This window comes from Misgurnus anguillicaudatus, chromosome 14 (genome assembly GCF_027580225.2).
Source record: "Misgurnus anguillicaudatus chromosome 14, ASM2758022v2, whole genome shotgun sequence".
Classification (NCBI taxonomy): Eukaryota; Metazoa; Chordata; class Actinopteri; order Cypriniformes; family Cobitidae; genus Misgurnus; species Misgurnus anguillicaudatus.
Genome location: NC_073350.2, coordinates 23,995,896 through 24,010,051, shown reverse-complemented (window position 1 = coordinate 24,010,051; position 14,156 = coordinate 23,995,896).

The following is a 14,156-nucleotide window of genomic DNA, read 5'->3' as shown; positions in this document are numbered from 1 at the left end:
GAGGTGGCTACACTGTAGGGTGACCATACGTGCCATTCTTACCGGTGCGACTTCCGGAAGTCGTATTTGTTGACCGCATACATAAGATATACAATCGTAGTTTCATTCTTACCTTAAAATGTAATGGTTGCTTTTCTGTAATAATAATAATAATCCTCTATGACGTATGTGGTCGACAAATGCGACTTCCAGAAGACGCACCCGAAATCCTGGACAGGACGGGTCCGGGAAGAATGGCACGTATGGTCACCCTACTACACTGTCAAAAATTAAGGTACAAAGCTGTCATTGAGACAGTACCCTTTAAAAAAGGTCCTAATTAGGTACAAATATGTATCTTTGATCTGCCAATATGTACCTTTGAAGTACTAAAATGCAACTTTTTGGAGTACAATTGTGTACCTTTTTGTACGATTCACTTTGTATGCATTCATATGAATTAGCCATTTCATAAAATGTGTACAAATTTGCAGGAGGGAGGTAGTGGAAGTGCAGATTATTTTACTGACTTAAAGGGATAGTTCACCCAAAAATGTTGTTCCAAACCTGTATACATTTATTTGTTTTGCTAAATCAAAAGGAAGACATTTGTAAGAAAGCAGGAACCAGGAGCACCACTGACTTCAATTGTAGGATAACAAATACTATGGAAGTCAATTGTGCCCCAAAACTATTTACAAACATTGCTCAAATAGATTTCTACAGGTTTGGAACATTAAATGATGACAGAATTTTCATTTTTGGGTGAACTATCCCATTAATATTGGAATATTGAATTGAATAAGTTTTATTTCAAACAGTCAAAGATAAAAGGTCACAGGTTCTGTTAATAACTACTGAATGTGGCTTCAGGCCAAAGCAATAGCCTGTGAAATAAAGACGACTGTTTTTGATTTAGAGGGTATTAAAGGTTGCCTTTTACAGTAGACTGCTTTAACACTTAAAGGACTTTGTGGGTATCACTTTGTTCCAGTCCCCATGAATTTTAGCAGCAGAGGTGAGAAAAGCACATGACAACAGTAGGACAGACAGGTGTAGTTTGGATGAACATCACACTTATCTGCTTCATTGCTGTATGCTCACTTAACCTCAACAGGTCTGTATCTCCCAAAAACTGCCGCTGCTGATACATGTAGCGCTTTTAACTGCTACTTCTGGTTTGCTGATAAAACTATGTAATTTAAAATTAAAAGGGGACATGAAAATCTGACTTCTTCCATGTTTAAAGGGGACATATCATGAAAATCTTGTTTAAGTGCAATAATTGGGTCCCCAGTGCTTTTATCAACCTAGAAAATGTGAAAAAGATCAACCCAGTAACTTAGTTTTGGTAAACCATTCTCTTCAAAAGCATGTGAAAGAATAGGTCATTGAAATTTGGCTCCCCTTGTGATGTCAGAAGGGGATAATACTGCCCCTTAATCTGCACTCTTCAACCACGACACTGCCATTTAGTGCAGAGATCATTGCACTCATTTGCATTTGAAAGCTTACCTACAATGTGGCATTTTTAACATGCAATAATAAACTATCTATATGGTGTTTTATAGAACTTCACATATGTACTCTGGAGACACCAAAGACTTATTTGACATCTTTAAAAAGTCTTGTGAAATGTCCCCTTTAAAGAAAAGTGATATAGTTCTGCTCATAAGTTTACATATCCCTTGCAGAATTTGCAAAATAATAATATTTTTTTTAAAAATAAAAGAAAAATAGTTGTGTCATGAACACATTTACATTTAGGCGTTTAGCAGATGCCTTTAATCCAAAGATATTAGGGAAAGCAAAAGTAAGGAAAAACAATAGAGCAATTTGTCTTAAATTTGTCTTAATTTGACATGCAATAATGTGAGAAGTGCTACTCAAAGCTATTTTTCTAAATAAGCCATTAACAGATGTTTACATATAGTCTATAATACACAACAATAACTGAATTTCCAAGTTACAACACACAGTATCAAGAATCACTTCTTTTGTCAAGTCAATACTTAACAAGTATTTTGCTAATCATGGCAGTTATATAATATATAATAATTGAATAGCCATTCCTTAACGTCTTGGGTAATCGGATATTAAGTGGTGCGAGCTTGCATTACTGTCAAAAAAGCATTGACTCACGCTAAAGGTATGACCTTAAAGGATTGGTCCATTTTCTTAAAAAAAATCCATTTACTCACCACCATGTCTTTCTTTGTTCAGTCGAGAAGAAATTATGTTTTTTGAGTAAAACATTCCAGGATTTTTCTCATTTTAATGGACTTTAATGGACCCCAACACTTAACAGTGGTAATGCAGTTTAAAATTGCAGTTTCAAAGGACTCTAAACGATCCCAAATGAGGCATAAGGGTCTTATGTAGCTAAATGAGTGTCATTTTTAGCAAGAAAAATAAAAAATATGCACTTTTGAACCACAACTTCTCTTCTTCCTCCGGTCCTGTGACGCACCAGCGCGACCTCACGTAATACGTCATCACGTCAAGAGGTCACGGATGACGTACGCAAACTACGCCCCAGTGTTTACAAGTGTGGAGAAAGAGGACCGTTCTGACGTTGTTGTATGTGGAATGATACTAATTAATGTCTTTGTGTCAGTTTATTGTTTAAAATGGTCCGCAAATGTGCGTTTCCTATATGTCACACGTGACCTCCCTACATCATTAAGCAATTACGTGAGGTTGCGCTGGCTCGTCACACAAAAGAGAAGTTGTTGTTTAAAAGTGCATACTTTTTGTTTTTCTTGCCAAAAATGTCAGTCGTTTCGCTGGATGGGGCCCTTGTGCCTCGTTTGGGATCGTTTGGAGTTCTTTGGGGCTGCACTTTTAAACTGCAGTTTAAGGTGTTGGGGTCCATTGGGGTCCATTGGGGTGGGAGGGATCTTGGAATGTTTTCCTTGAACCACATAGTCTCTTCTTGACTGAACAAACAAATACATCAATGGTGAGTAAATTATTTGGTTTTTTTTTTTAAAGAAAATTGACTAATCCTTTAAACCAGTGTTTCCCAACCCTGGTCATCGGGCACCCCCTCCCAGAAAGTTTTAGATGTCTCCTTATTAAACACACCTGATTTAACTCATCAGCTTGTTAGGGACACATCTTTACCATTTTGGAAGGAGGCTGATGAGTCGAATCAGGTGTTTTAAATAAGGAAACATCTAAAACTTTCTGGGAGGGGGTGCCCGAGGACCAGGGTTGGGAAACACTGCTTTAAACCATATTTGGGCATCTAAATTTTGAATTCATGTTTACGCTGACTACACTCTATAGCGACAACGCAACCATACACCATTTTTTTTTAAAATGAGAGTTAGAAATGGGACAAAAATTACAAAGCTTAACTTTATGCAAATGAGCAGTGTAAACACCCTAGCAACCACGCAGAACCCCCTAGCATACATTTAAAAACACTCAGAACACATTAGGAAACCACTTAGAACACCCTAGCAACCACATAGCAACGCACTAAAAACCACTTTGAAAATTTTTGTCAGCCACCCACATCACAGCTGTGAGTTTTTGGGCAAGCATCACTCAGTTTCCTCAGTAGGTCCATTGCGTTAATATACTTACTTGTAAAATCATTACTTTAGAATAGACCATATTTAACAATAACACACCAAATGCTACCGCTGACAATGATGGCTAATGCACCTGACACAGGCCTTCAACACTCACGTACTAGACTCTAGCTTACACTGAAATGAGAAAAACACACGCACGCACGCACGCACACACACTCACTCTCTCCCATGACTGCTTCGCTTCACTTGGCTAATCCAATTTGTCTCTGGTGCAGCCCTTTTAGTTGTGGGATTGGAGGTTTTTTGCCCATGAGCGGTGTAAATGCCCCATGACACGTCATTACTCACTTTTACTTCTTTAACGTTTAGCTTCCCCCAAATGTGCTCTCTCTCTCTCTCTCTCTCTCTCTCGCTCTATTTCAATTCTCCTTCAATGTCTCACTGAATTAGATGTTAGCAAACAGGCATGTAATTAACACCAGTCTCCAATGAGAAATAACCAATAGATTTCTCAGAGATGCTGACTAGTTACACGTTGAAAACCTTTCCCTGTTCACGTTCCATTAAAAACACACACTCTGCTTCTCTTTCCATCTGTGTTACGCCAACTCACGTGGGGCTGCTAGACACATCTGTACAGTACATTTTGACGCTACATCCTTCAATGTCGAGAGGGAACAGACTCAAAAGAAGATCCTTCTCGCTGCTCTGAGTTCAGCCTCAGTGGACTGTAGACAAACAAAGGGCCTGCTAGGTAGCACACAGTGAGCCGCAGATGAGATCACGGTGTGCCTAGGGATAGGTGATAGCAGCATCTGTTCCAATTGGAAAACTGGGTATATAAAACTGAAATGTCTTAATGATGACAAACTAAATGTATTTTGAATGTGCCTTTGTGTCAAATGTGCTATTGGCCATTACTATTATGTAGTACATGTTTATTTCGACATAATATATGGATATATTGATAATACTTTATATTGGATTTAATATTAAAGGAACAGTATGTAAGAAATTTATATCAATTAATCATAAAATGGCCCTGATATGTCACTACACATTAAGAAATAATTTTCATTTCAAATACTTATATCACTGACAATAGTGGTCTGGCCAGGATATTTTCATTTAAAAAGTGGAGTTGCAGCACTCAACTGATGTTTATGTTGTCATGTTGTGTATTGGCCACCATTTGTGTGATTGCAGTACCAGTTTTAGCCATTTAGTTATTATGCTAAAATTAATAAAGAGCTTGACCAGACCATATTTCTGCAAGTGTGGTATATTCTTTTAAGGAAATACTTTCTTAAATTAAAGCATAATTATTTTTAAACGTTCCGGGGTTTAAAAGGTTTTGCATTGCAGACATAACCCTTATAATAAGTTCCTATAAATACTCAGATTTGGCAATATAACTTGAGAGAGCCTGGACAGTCTCTCTATAATCTTGGCACCTGATCTCAGATCTGCCTGTGAGGGATCTGGCACTCAGGCTCCTAGCAAATCACGTCTGCCAAAACATCCTCAGAACAGAAAACTGCTCTCCTAACACAGGCCTGAGAAAGCTTAAAGGGGACATTTCACAAGACTTTTTTTAAGATGTCAAATAAATCTTTGGTGTACACAGAATACATACGTGAAGTTTTAGCTCAAAAAACCATATAGATAATTTATTATAGCATGTTAAAATTGACACTTCGTAGGTGTGTCCTTTTAAATGCAAATGTCTGCAATAAATGGCAGTGCCGTGGTTGGATAGTGCAGATTAAGAAGCGGTATTATCCCCTTCTGACATCACAAGGGGAGACAAATTTCAATAATCTACACTGAAAAAAATGATTCATTGAATTTAATAAATTTTTTGAGGTAGGTGGTTGCAATCAATTTAAGCTACATTCAAACAAAAAAGATTAGTAACGTAAAATATAAAACTTTTGTTTAAATGTAGCTTAAATAAATTGATTGCAACCACTTACCTTAAAAAATTTATTAAATTCAATGAATCGTTTTTTTCAGTGTATTTTCCCATGTTTGCAGAGAATGGTTTACCAAAACAAAGTTATTGGGTTGTTCTTTTTCACATTTTCTAGGTTGACAGAAGCACTGGGGACCCAATTATTTGGGATATTTAGGTTTTCTTTATCTTTTAAGCATAAGGTTCAAAAATTTTGTTGCCACTACACTAAAATTTGCTTCCCACAAGATGTGTTTTGTGTTGAGGACGTTTAGATATTTTTAGATATGTTTCAAAATATTTTCATTGTGGTATACAATACTACGCTTGCTGACCTTTTATGACAATGCAATGTTTTATATTTCATTATTCGCAATACATTATTAATAATTCAAGAATGCCATGCTCCTGTAGTCATGATTTCAACCATTGTATATTATAAATAGTGTATACACCATGCTGCTGACAGGGTCAAAAGGTTGGTGGAAGAGATGGCATGAAAGAATGACATCATTAACATGCAGCTACCAGCCATGCGGGCAGAGCATGAGCTGCAGGGCACAAGCCGAAAATAAACCAGAAATGGAAATCTCTTCCACCTTCACCCCTCACAACCCTTTATCTCGATGCCAGAGAGACTTAACTGATTTAAAGCAATTCTCCTTCAACAGCAATGAGACAAAATCTCTAAATACCACTTGCTTGTGTAATCTATCACACAGCCTCGGTGACACAGCATTCTGCACATACAGCATGACTAAATAGAGATGTCACCATAAGATAAAACAGCCAAATGTGTTTCAGTGGTAAATTCTATTAAATTTAGGCCGATCAGCCTCACAATACAACATCAGCAGCGAAAAAGTCCACCATGTGACAATGGCCACCGTTATATTTGGTATTCAGCTGCCTTCTTACATGGCAGTAGAGATTTCCTCCTTGGGGGTCACATGACACATACATCAAGTCAATCACTGTCGAGAAAGGACACGCACAGACTTTTATCCATGTGACATCGCGACTGGGAGAGTAACGACAGAGATGTCAGTTCAGCTCGAGGACGGGCTGACAGTGATGGGGACTTAGAGCTGCGCTACACTTGATGAAAAATATGATGAGATTACAGTGCTCGTTGGTACATCTTGACCGCCCGGTGACATAGCTCTGGATCTTGGGTGACATATATTGTTGAACAACAATACATTTCTAACATTTATAATGTTCTTTGAAATTACATGGACTTTAAGGTATTTTATTTCTTAAGAAACACGGTTCTAGCACCATTAATAATGCCAGAAACCTGACATCAACATAATATGCTTTACGAACCTGAACACAGTGAGTTAATATAATAGGCTATTATTCCACAAAAACAAGCACAAGAAGAAAATGTGTCCCAACATCAAACAGTAATTGAATAACACTGTTAATGGACCAGAAGATAATAAATGTTTAAGAAAGTAATCTTTGCAGAAGATATAAATGTCAAATGTTGTATTGAATTAATTCAAAAGAATACTGCATTGCTGTAACTTCAAGTCTGACATACTGTATGTAGTGGTCGATAAAGCCGATATATCAGCCAATATTTGGACATTTTTTTATTACTGGCATCTGCCAATAAATATTTCTGTTTGGACAATGAATTCGCCAGTTGGGCCATGTATTAGCATTGTGTTTCAAGATGAATATACTAGAGCCTACGCATCGACCCACAGACTGGTTGTCACACGACATCAAAGCGACAGCAAACTGCTTTATATGCTTTTTAAGGGAATAAATATTTCACCAGACTTTTTTAAGATGTCAAATAAATCTTTGGTGTCCCCAGAATACGTATGTGAAGTTCTAGCTTAAAATACTATATAAATCATTTATTTTAGCATGTTAAAATTGACTTTGTAGGAGTAAGCAAAATGTGCAGATTAAGGGGCAGTATTATCCCCTTCTGACATTACAAGGGGAGCCAAATTTCAATAACCTATTTTTTACATGCTTGCAGCGAATGGTAAACCAAAACTTAGTTACCGGGTTGATCTTTTTCACATTTTCTAGGTGGATAGAAGCACTGTGGACCCAATTATAGCACTTAAACATGAAAAAAGTCTAATTTTCATGATATGTCCCTTTGAAATCTCATGCGGTGCAGCACAAACTTAAACACACTGTCAGCGTCTGACAGCTGTGAAATATCTGATCACCATTTCCTTTTAAACGTGATAATGTGTTGTGTGTACAAAACAGAAAAACAGACATAAATCTTTTTTTAGTCCAGTGCTATATTTATAACTTTACCTTTAAAGGAATATTCCATTTTCTTAAAAGAAAAATCCAGATAATTTACTCACCACCATGTCATCCAAAATGTTGATGTCTTGATGACATTGCAGGATTTTTCTCATTTTAATGGACTTTAATAGACACCAACAATTAACACTTAACTCAACTGAGTTTCAAAGGACTATAAACGATCCCAAACGAGGCATAAGGGTCTTATCTAGCAAAACGATTGTCATTTTTGACAAGAAAAATAACAAATATACACTTTTAAAGCACAACTTCTCGTCAAGATCTGGTCGTGATGCGCCAGCGTGACCCCACGCAATACGTCATGACGTCAAGAGGTCACAAAAGACGAACGCGAAACTCCGCCCCAGTGTTTACAAGTGTGGAGAAAGAGGACCGTTCCTATACATTGTTGTATGTCAACTGATACTAATTAATGTCTTTGTGTCAGTTTATTGTTCACAATAATTTTTTTTTTATATATGTAACACGTGACCTCCCTACGTCACTACGCATTTACGTTAGGTCGCACTGGACTGGATCTAGACGAGAAGTTGTGCTTTAAAAGTGTATATTTGTTATTTATGCCTCGTTTGGGATTGTTTATAGTCCTTTGAAACTCCGTTGAAAAAAACTGTTATGTGTTGAGTTAAGTGTTAATTGTTGGTGTCTATTAAAGTCCATTAAAATGAGAAAAATCCTGCAATGTTTTCCTCAAAAAACATAATTTCTTCTCGACTGAACAAAGAAAGACATCAACATTTTGGATGACATGGTGGTGAGTGGATTATCTGGATTTTTCTTTTAAGAAAATGGAATATTCCTTTAAGAAACCTTTAATTCCTACAGGTAACTCTTACTGAGAAAAGTAACTAAATGCTATTTATTTGTTAATTTTAATAAATTAAATACTGTTTTGTCATTAATTATACATGTTATCTATATTTTTGTTAGATTAAAGCAGTAATTATTTAACCCCATTTTTTAAAGAAGTTTAGTTTACTAAGTTCGGGAGGAACATGGCCATGTGATCCAACCCGTGACTGATTTTTTAAATATTATGCCAAATAAACGTTCATATAGTTTCACTAATTCTTTATATGTTTCTTAGTTACAACAAATATCTTTTTTTTTATATCGGCCTTAAATCATCCAAATCGTCCCCCCCTTGCTTTCTTTATATCTGCATCGCCCATCAAAAACCCAAATTGGTCGTCCACTAACAGTAAGTCCTCAGAAAGATGCACAGGCTCTTGTGAGTTGTTTGTTTGGTTGACACAGCTGTCAGAGAAACAGGCCCAGATGTCTATCAGCAAACCATTTTACAGCTGTGTGCTCTCAGATAAATCCAAAAAAACAGAGATTACAGAGAGAGATATCCATCAACAGCAGGATGTTGTGTGGCCATGTGTACTCAGATGACTTAAAAAAAATGGCACATATCAGATGAAGCTGCATGTCCAGATTTCACTTTATATTACTCTAACTAAACATAAGATATAAAACCGGCGTATACAGGTCAGCTTAAAAAACAATTGTTTTACTAGCATTTCTGTGATGCTCATATGGTAGAGCATTGCATAAGCAAAGCAGAGATTGTGGGTTTGATTCCAAGAAAATAAACATGCTGATAGAATATAGCTTTACGGTAAATCACTTTTGATATTTGCCAAATTCGTAAATGTAAATCTATATTTATTTAATAATCTGTATGTATGGTAAGTACGTTACCTGGGATTCAAACCTCTGACCTTGACCATGCTAGCACCTGTTGAGACGAAAACAAGTAGCCATTGTATTACAAAAAGTTATACTCCACTTACAGATGAACGAGAAAAAATATGTAATTTATTGTGATTTATTAGATCTATAAAACAATACACTGCTATCCATTGAGTACAGGTTATTGGCTGGTAACTATTTTTGTCCTGAAAGTCATTGCCTACCCACCGCCATGGGGGGAGACCAAAGTGTAAGGTGGTCACAAATCTAAGGTTTTTCTTATAACTTCTCTGACCAATTTGCTCTCTAGCCTCTGCCAGATGAATCACGAGTCTCCTCCAGGGTCCTGCCCATCTCTCTGCCAGAATAATGCCACCAATAACAGCTCCAACAGGGGCCATTCCTTCTCTGAAGGTGGCTGGTCATCACTCAGCCAAACAGACTCAAAAAAAGAAGGATATAAAAAAGAGAGAGGTGAAGATGGATTGTTCCTTCGTCAACATAAGACTGATTAATACAGGAGCGATTCAGTTTAATAAAGAAGAATCTATCAAGTCTGGGACTGATTGATGAAGAACAGAATGTGAATAACAGATGCAGTACCAAATCTTCCGGTCATCTCATTTGCCATCTCGACACATTGCACTCTTTTGAAATTAAATCAACCAGTTCAGGGTATCGAGTTCAAACCCAACCCTGATTTTGTTAAAGAACTAAACGTCCTAATACACATATTAACTGAATGGTCTCGGCACTTACAAAAGGACACCAAATACTCAGATCAGAAATACTGTTTTATTTGCATAATCCAATCCAAGAGACTGATAATAAAAATGCTAATTTACAAGAAAGCATGTCAGATGCACTTAAGAGGGTTTTGCATCTAAGCTCTTCAATTGTAAACAAAGGTTTATAAGTACATTGATCAACATGAATCGCTGTGCATTAAAAATATATACTGTACATAGCAGGACTATGAGCTGTATAGCTTTAGACTAAACACATGTCTCTGGTACTCTGACGTCTTTGCTACGCTTCAGAAAACATCACCTTTGCTTCTGTGGATTTCATTTACTAAAAGTTAAAGGGCAGGACAGGTCTTATTGAAAGATATTGGGTCGGATTTACTGAGACTTTGGGGACATGTCATTTTACCGATGTTGCTGCAAGCCAAAAAATACAATCGAGTTTGCGATGATGAAAATGAATATTTATAAACATCTACATTTCAAAACAAACAAGCACGCGCTTACAGTTAAACATGAAGACACTGCCATCTACTGGTCAAGAAAAGCATTGTTAGTTCCAGTACAAACAGATTACCCCTGCTGTATAAATTCATACTGTAGGATTCTCATGTGTTCATTAAAAAGCTAAAAGTTCACTTCTAATCTACATCTTTTTTTTATTATTAATTTGTAATGCCATAATCGACAATTTAATTAAATTGTGGGGATTAAGGATTTAATATTAATTGTGGCTACTGCGAAAAAAACAAACATTGTGGTTATCTTTGGTTATTTAAAAACAAGGTTAAAGACTTTAAAACTAATTAAATAAAAAAATAAACAAAAATAAATATAAACAAAACATAAATAATACGTCAAACATAACATGTAAAAAAATCTATGGAAAAATCCAGATCAGATATTGGTTATATGCATATGTTATATGTTAAAGGAAAACACCACCGTTATTCAATAGTTTATGTTCTTACCTCAACCTGGACGAATTAATACATAAGTTACCTATCTTTTTTTCAATAGCTTAGCTCCTTTTATTCCTTAAGGATCCAAACTGGGGTGAATTTAGAAGCCACCAAACACTTACATGTTTCACTTATTTACTGTAAAGACTGTTACATGAGTAAGTATGGTGGCATAAAATGTGGAGATTTTTTTAAGCAGATAAATATGAGAACTATTTTGTATGGTGGAAGAGCACTTAGTTTGCAGCACTTCAACCTCGGCGCGCAGTGACATTATCACTCCCAACTACTCCCCCCCCCCTTTTTTTATCAATTTTTTATTACCATTATGTCAGTAACAATTGACATTTGAGAACATAGTAACATAGGTTTATACAATAATAAGAACAAACATTCTGTTTTGAGGAATTTACAATTATATAAAAAAATAATAATAAAAATAAAGAAAAAAAAATAATAAAAAATAAATAAAGAAAATAAATAAAGAAAAAACACACATAGACATAAAATAATTGTTACATTTTTACTCAAGTAGAGGGTAGGAAAGTTCATCTAAATATTTTATCTCAAATTACAGGTGAATTCAAAACCTTATCCAACTACTCCCCCTCTCGCTCAAACTTCCATCAATATTACTGCACCCGAGATCGAAGTGCTGCAAACTAAGTGCTCTTCCGCCATACAATATAGTTCTCATTTTTATCCGCCTAAAAAATCCCAATGTTTTATTTTGTGCCACCATACTTACTCGTGTTACTACTCATGTAACAGTCTTTAAATAGGGGAAACATAGAAGTGTTTGGTGCCTTCTAAATTCATCCCTGTTTGGATCCTAAGGAATGAAGGGGGCTAGGCTAAATGCTAACACATTCATGACGCGCTGTACTAAGATTAAGTGCATGCATTGAATAAAGATAGGTATGTATTAATTTGTCTAAGTTGATAAAAGAACATGGTAAAATATTGAAAATCAGTGGTTTTCTTTTAATACCTGCCGTTTCGGAAGGCTGCAGCCTCCGGAGGTCGCATTTGTAGGCTTGCGCGTGCAAACAGTCGGCGTAAATCAAGCGTAAAACATTTCTTCCTCACCTTACAAAGTTAACTGTTATTAGACGTTAGTCTGTTGATAGTTTAGGACGCAACTAAATTTAGCCACCTCTCAAATTACGTTTTAATTGACGGCACACAGGCTTCTCTAAATACCGAGGCCTTACTAAGAAACAACTTGTGTTGGTAACATAATGTCGCCTCAAATTAAAAATGTTATATAGGACAGATTTGAAATACAACTACTGAGCATGTTAAGATGCTGTGGAGCCGAGGACGAGATTTAAAGCAGTTTGAAGAAAAGAGCAATCCATGAGAGACTGTAACGCTTCTCCATCACATCGATTCAACCATCAAATGAAAACATGCCAGGTAAGTAAAATGGACAGTAACGATTTTTAACGATATTAAATTTAACACTTACTATTTCATCTTCAGACGAAATTAACAGGTCTTACGTAAATAAACAGTTTATTGTCGCCAATAATATGGTCCTATTCGTTTCCCTGGTGCACTACAGACAAATCGCCACTAGATGGCGAAAGAGTTCCTCTTTTAAAATCATTTCTTTCTTGTTCTCTATTATTTCGCTGTTTCAGTTGCATATCCCTGCTGAAATAAAACAATAAAACTATCACAGAAATTCCGATTAATGTAATGGTTATAATGGAAATTGTATTGGTTTTAATGAAAACTATAATGGTCTCTCTGAGTCTCCACATGGTATGTGTTTTAATGGTAAACAGCTGATGGTTTATACTGTAGTGGAAACCATTAGAATTTGTTTAGGTTTTTTTCATGTGGAATATGTTCAATTCAGCTTTATTTTCAGACTTAGGGTCCATTAGCAAACATAACATTATAACAAAGACTACATACAATTAAAAAGCAATTCAAATATTATAAAATACAATATGATATATTAAATAATTTATTGCCAGATGCATCTTAAATGTTGCTTTAGGTCTTATGCCGTGATAACATCTAAAGTGTAATACCGACTGCAATGTCTCGATTGTTTGTGATCTCTTTCTGTACATATTGCGCATGCGTGTGTCCCAGAGTTCACAGTGTTAAATAGGTCAACTACAGCAGGCCAGACGCAACCGTGTTGACCAGGGAAGAATGTGTAAGTGTATGCGCGTTTGCAGTAAATGTAAAAGTCAGATGTTTTTATTTGAGAGCTGCTGCTACTTGTAACACTCAGCACTAAATATCTTTTGACATCTTTTTTAGGCTGAAACATTCGAGTTTTCTTTTCTGGCATGAAATTAAATTGAATGAAATGGTGTAAGTGGTCGTAATAGTACAGTTAAATGACTTTCTGCGATATAATCCTCATACGTTATGCACTATTCATGCAGAAAGCCATGGTATTATTTTTATATTATACCATAAGATATCTTTCCATCCTTTTTATAAATACATTTATTACATAATTTCCTTCAAAAGTCTGGAATATTTCATAAACGCAATTCTCAATGTATAGTTTCCCTCCCTCACCATCCAGCTATTATAAACATCATTGCACTCTTCCCCTATCTGGCAAATTGTATGTCTGGGGCAAATTTACTCCTGAAGGGCAGAACATTTGGATCTCTGTCTTGCATTAAGTTTCTCCACAAACCTTGAAAAGGCTCAGGTCTTTGGTTGGAGAGATGTACTACAGCCCCTCTATTTAAAGGATGTCATGCAAGATCTTTGAGGAGTTAATGTTACATTTGGTATGTTACCAAAAGGAACGTGCTTTGAAATGGCAAAGGCGCAGATCCCTAAATGCGTTTTAATATATCCCCAAGTGTATCTTAATTGTAGCTATGACGTACATCAAAATAGGCAAATATTGTACATTCCCTGTGAATCTGTTCCAAATAAAGCTTCAAGGCCATTTTTTCTGCTTCTGTTGACGAATGTT